At 36.5% G+C, this 6,537-nt stretch overlaps 1 long non-coding RNA gene across 1 annotated transcript; it reads left to right on the forward strand.

The window, feature by feature from the left end:
- The first annotated feature begins 343 nt into the window (after positions 1-343).
- On the forward strand, positions 344-6,537 carry LOC145765535 (uncharacterized). Its single transcript, XR_014288582.1, has 2 exons — positions 344-476; positions 6,330-6,537. It is a non-coding gene; the product is annotated as an uncharacterized LOC145765535 (long non-coding RNA).

Here is a 6,537-nt window from a genome sequence, read left to right on the forward strand (position 1 = left end):
TGAGAATGGAGATTCAAACCAACAGCAGTTGTTTTTCAATCTCAGTGGCGAACTTTTTTTATTCATTGAAGTAGTGTGCCTGCCTCTGCACACCAGTGTGTATGAATGTGTAGTTAGATTTACTGTGATGGGGTGGTGGCTGACTAAATGACTGCTTATGGTCTTTCGCTACCATCCTGATTGCGCCATAATCTAACCAACACTTGTACAATGCATTGTTTTGACAAACTCTGCTTGTTTGTTAATATATGGCGCTGTTAAAACAAAATAAATTGACTTGTTGAAACTGGAAATGTCAAAGTTTCCTCTAGTTGAATATGGCAACTCTTTTTTAAAGTGTATATTTTCGTTGTAACGATTCCACCATCGCTCTCTCTTTTGCAGTGTTGTTAAAGTGGAGGTACGACGTGTTTTTGATCTGGAAATATCCACAATCACCTTGGATTTCGTAAAGACTTTAAATAATGCGTGCTAAGGTCAGTAGAAATTCATTCAATAAAAAATAGTGGATAGTTTTTTTATCAAATGTTTGCATGCTTCTTTTGTGATAAACTCCAGCGTTATAAAAAATATATGTGTTCTCAATTCCTGGATATTGGATTGTTAGTTCTCTTAAAGTGTTTGGCATAATCTACTACTGTAAAATTTTGTGTCAGTCATAACTGATCAACTTCAGTTAGTTGGTCTGTATGCACAGGACTAAGTCAAAAAGAAATTTGCATGGTGTGAGTTCAATTGTCTTGTTGGCACAGGGCAGGCTTGCACAAGTTAATAACAAGTGGTCTAGTGCATTTTTCACAGATTATATATCTTGCTAAAGTATTCTGCCAGAATGACAGTGGTATCCACTAAAATGGCAGTACACATTTTGGAATTAAAACAGCAATCATAAAATGCACTGTTGTAATTCTAATACATACAACAATACCACCAAATGATTATGGAAGTGGCTACATTTACGGCGCCGTAAATACAGCCGTTCCATGCCTTTATTTTAATCTTTACGTCGCTTTTACTATGCATGCGTGCTGGTGTGTATTTTTTTTTCTTTTTCGAAAGAACAAATGAAAAAAAGTGCATATATAAATTCTAAATTCAATCGCTCTTGCCAAGTTAATCTGTGGTGCGTGCAATCTTTGTCTGGCTCGTATTCCCTAGGATATGAGTTCGATACCACCAAGAGGTGTTTCTTTTTTTAAACTAAATTCAAACCCGAAGTGACTCAATCGTTAGGCTACGCATTTTTGTGGCCGTTCAGTTTAGTTTGTTTTTAGTTCTGACCATCACAACAAAAAAACAGTATATGACAAACATAGCAGAGGTCTAGAAAAAAGTAGAAGCGACAAAACGCGGACGTTATAGCGTGCATGATAGCAAAGCTGGACAATCAGTTTAAAATATGGCACGGCCGTAACACCTAAAAATTTTGGCAGTGGCTATTTGACCGGCTCCGGTCTTTGAATCTGAAACACTATTTGACCGGTCATAACGTCACTGCATAAGCACTTTTTTTCTTTTTCTCTTTCAAAGCAAAAGACGAGAAGCGCCGACATAAATTCTAAATTCAACACGTATTCTTCAACTCAGTCCGTGGCGCGTAGGGTTCGTCTCCGGCTGCCAATCTAGAGGGGATGAGTTCGATACTATCCGGAAGCATTCTTTTTTTCATTTTTTTTTTATCTAAATTTTGACCCGAAGAGCATTTATGTGGTCAATTTTTAATTTGAGTAGCCTACAGTCCAAGTTAGTTAATAGTTCTCAAGTATAGTTCTCAAGTTAGTTATATACAATACTTCTTTTAACCGTATCTGTCACTGGCGTAGACCTTATGGTCTCGCCCTCTGCTAATTCAGCAATTTCACATAGAAGCAGTGACGCTAGAAACCTGAGATTTCTTGACTTTTACTTTTTTTTCTTGCCCCAACTTTTAATCCCGATTATGTTGGTATCGGATAATTGTGAAGTTCAAAATAAACCTTTTGTCACAGCCAGTTATAAAATGCAAGAAATTTCCTGATATTCAATAGCTTGATTGACAGTTTACTATTAGCGTGCGGTTTCATTTTGTGTCTGTCAGTCATAACACGACGGCGCTAAAATTCCATTCTCTACCCAGGCAGCAAAATCCGTCATTTTTACATTGATTCAACGTCGATTTTGCTGTCTGGGTAGGGAGTTGGTCTTTGACGCGATATGAGTCATTCTTTGCTGGCAGACATCAATTAGGAAGGTAATTTATTATTTGCGCAAATTGCTTTGTAGTGCAAAAAGTGCATGGAATACTGCTTGCACAGAAACGGAAAAACAAAATTGATAAAATTCTGTGTTCTATGCAAGAGGACTTTCAAAATAAAATGTGAACTGGGAAATTTGACCAAGAAATGGCGAAAATAGGTCAAAAACCGAGTCTTTATCACCTTTTCTACCTAAAATACACAATCACGAATATATTTTGCGAAATAAATTGATTGAAGTGATAGATAAGGCTTTTGACCAACGGCATACTTTTTTCCGTTGTTATTTGATATACCGGTAAGCCGACGGAGTAATTAGCAACAAGAGAGACGTAGACCTGATGGTCTCGGCCAGTAACTCTTGATGCCAAAAGGAGGCAGTGACAGATACGGTTAAAAGAAATGATAATGGTAAAACCATTTTTTAAAGAAGTATTGTATATAACTAACTTGAGAGAAAAATGTAGGGTCGTTCGGCAACACACGTTCACTTATGACGATCAGAAAATTACCAAGAGAAATTCTCAAATTCCAGCAAATTAAAAAAACTCTAACATTATTACTCACATTTGAAAAGACATAAAAAATGGGCTGTAGGCTACTCAAATTAAAAATTGACCACAAAAATGCGCTTCGGATCAAAATTTAGATAAAAAAAAAGAATGCTTCCGGAAACGTATCGCACGTGCGACGGACTGAGTTGAAGAATATGTGTTGAAAATAGAACTTATATCGGCGCTTCTCGTCTGTTGCTTTGAAAGAGAAAAAGAAAAAAGCGCTTATGTAGTGATGTCATGACCGGTCAAATACTGTTTCAGATTTAAAGACCGGAGCCGGTCAAATAGCCACTGCCAAAATTTTATGAATTTAGAATTTTTTTTTACTCATAATAATTGTTAAAGAAAAAAACTCACTAGCCTTTTTTTTCTCTTTGTTCTCAATTTATAAAAATTTTATTAAAGGTGTTGCGACCGTGCCATATTTTGAACTGATTGTCCTGCTTTGGTATGATGCACGCTAGTCTGTAACGTTTGCGTTTTGTCGCTTCTACCTTACTCTGCTATGTTTGTCATATATTGTTTTTTTGTTGTAATGGTCAGAACTAAAAACAAACTAAACGGAACTGCCACAAAAATGCATAGCCTAACGATTGAGTCACTTCGGGTTCGAATTTAGTTTAAAAAAAAACACCTCGTGGTGGTATCGAACTCATATCCTTGGGGGTATGAGCCAGACAAAGATCGCACGCGCCACAGATTCACTTGGCAAATGCGGTTGAATTTAGAATTTATATATGCACTTTTTTTCATTTGTTCTTTTGAGAAAGAAGAAAAAATACGCACCAGCGCGCATGCGCAGTAAAAGCGACGTAAAGATTTAAAAAAGGCATGGAACGGCTGTATTTACGGCACCGTAAATGTAGCCACTTTCAATTATTATCGCTTAAGTGAATCAAAATATCTTTGTAATAAAAAAAGAGTAACTGTTTAAGTTAACAAATACAACTTTTGAAGGTTCTTAAAAAGAATAGTTGTGAATACGCACATGGACTAGCCTATACTTTTAAAATATTGACATATTTAAAAAAAAATTAAAGGATATTTTTCTTTTAATGTTAAAAACCCTGGCTTATGTCAGTTTACCAGGGTGCAACCTAGTTCGTACCTTGAACAGTTCGTACCCTGAAAAAATCTTAGAAAAAAGCCGAAGTCGCTGATCGCAGTTTAATAGCACAAAGCCAAAGTCGCTGATCAGAGTTTCCCCAAACAATTTGAAACAAACTGGAGGGTTACGTTTAGCGGAAACTGCAGAAAAATGTTTGCGGAAACTCGATCAGTTAGGGTTAGAGCATGGATTACTCTATGGTTAGAGTTAGGGTAAGCGGAAACTGCAGAAAAATGTTTACGGAAACTGCGATCAGCGAGGGTTAGGGTTAGAGCATGGATTACTCTATGGTTAGAGTTAGGGTAAGTGGAAACTGCGGAAAAATGTTTGCAGAAACTGCGATAGTTAGGGTTAGAGCATAGGTTACTCTATGGCTAGGATAAAGGTTAGCGGAAAAATGTTTGCGGAAACTGCGATTAGCGAGGGTTAGGGTTAGAACATATATTACTTTATACCTGGGTTTTTTTTTTGCTGAGAGTTTTCGGTCATTAGTCCAAAATGACTTGAAAAAATTTGGTCATTTTTTATTTATTTCGGTCATTTTTGGTCATATATAGTCAATTGACTATATATTTTTTCGGTCATTTTGACCGAATTGACTACATTTTTTTCGGACATTTTGCTGAAAAATCGGTCAATGACCGAAAAAAAAAACCCAGCTCTATACTAGTTAGGGTAAGCGTTAGCGGAAACTGCGGAAAAATGTTTGCGGAAACTACGATGAGCGAGGTTTAGGGTAAGGGTTACGGATAGTGGAAACTGCGATCAGCGACTTCTGCTTTTTTAATTTTTTCTCTCCATCTTTTCAGGGTACGAACTGTTCAGAGTACGAACTAGGTTGCATCCAGTTTACCATAAGATCCCTGCCAATTCTGATTTTTTGGCAATGTTATAAAAATCCACACTTTTATAATGTTTACTTTTGCAACATAAATAGGCTACCGTACATCATTGTTTTAAAAGCATAAAACTAAACAATAACTTGCAGCAAAGACTAGTCTGGCTGCTGGGACTGGTGTATTTGGTTTCAGATTGTGTTTATGGCTATAGATCAGCGGTTCTCAAAACTTTTTCAATAAATTTGTTGAACGGTCCCCTTGCCATTTTTTCAACGACTTACGGTCCTCCAAAACTTAAGGCAAAATAGCGCAAAAATGGTAAATAATAGTTTATTTGTTACATGCAATTAAAAATGCACATGTCAATAAAAAGGGTGCACCAATCCACCTGCTTATGTGTTATCAGTTCTATGTTAGGTTTCGTTTGGTTCAATACGATCTTGATCTGATGTGTTACCAAATGTCTTTTCAGCTTGCTAGGTTAGAGCCAAACTTGCTAAAACTTTACAGCATAGCACGCACTGCAGCTTTTCTTAAGAATGTATCACTGTGAAACCAAATTGAACATAGGAATCATTGAATCTTGATTTTTTTCAAGGCTGAGCCATTTTCACATTTTGTACTCCAATTTAAGTTAAAAATTCAATTAGTAAAGTTGATGAGTTCTTAATTTTAGGCTAATTTGACTAAGGCTAAAAAAGTTAAAAGTTTGGAAAAGCATTCAATTTAAAACTTAGGCTAAATCAGTAAAAATAACCAGCCTTAATCAATCTTGCCTATACCTCCTTTTTAGTTAAGTATATTTCGTTATTCTGTTCTTGATCTGGTAAACACTATGCACTCCTTGATGTCACAAAGGCGATAGAAACGAAACAATTTTAAAAGCTATCACAATCAAACGAAAAGCCAGGCTTAAAAAAGTGTGGAGCGATGCCAAGCCAGCTTACTAAAATATATCTGTCAAGTTTGGTTTGGAAAATAAGTTGCCTGAAAAATTTTACTTTCCACAAAATTTTTTTCTTCGGGATTGTGTTAATTTTTTTGGAAGGTGCTTTACGGTCCCAGAAAATTGTCTCACGAACCCCAAAAGGACCGCAGACCCCAGTTTGAGAACCACTGCTATAGATTAAGTTTTTTACATGTTTACTACTTGTTCTATCTAATCAGCTGTTGTTTTTGGCAACATGAAATAATTTTGCATAGAAAAGGGTATAATTTGTGATAAGCCACTTCTAAAAGATTTTGCTCACAATGTTAAGTTGTCATGAAGTAGTGGTCTTGTTTTTCGAACAAAAGGATTATAGTTTTGAATCGATTAATTTTTGTTTTAAGAGCCCCCAGGGATACTTGGTTTGGTTTTGAAATCTTTATCCTCGAACTGACAAAGCCTTGATAGGTATTCCTGGTAGTTTCGCATACTTGTAGAGGCTCTTGACGCTGGGCCGGTTATCGAGATTGGCAAAGTGAAGTTTCAGATTGTTGAAGTGTTGCCGGAGAATTACTCCATTCACTCGGTGCCGCATGAATGCTGCAATGTTAACTGGCATTAATTGCCAATGGTTTGATCATTTATTTGAATTTTGTTTTGCAGTGGAAGAAGAAGAGAATGCGACGTTTGAAGCGCAAGCGACGAAAGATGCGAGCAAGATCAAAATAAGTTGCTCCTTTCTATTAAACAAAAACTGATGTCAGTGCCTTTAACATTCTCTGATCATTCGAGGATCGTCTGTTCTAGCACCTAACCAAGCGACCATGGAGATTTTATTGCGAATGTTCAATACACTTCCACCAGACAAATG

The sequence above is a fragment of the Aplidium turbinatum genome, chromosome 2 (genome assembly GCF_918807975.1).
Source record: "Aplidium turbinatum chromosome 2, kaAplTurb1.1, whole genome shotgun sequence".
Taxonomy (NCBI): Eukaryota; Metazoa; Chordata; class Ascidiacea; order Aplousobranchia; family Polyclinidae; genus Aplidium; species Aplidium turbinatum.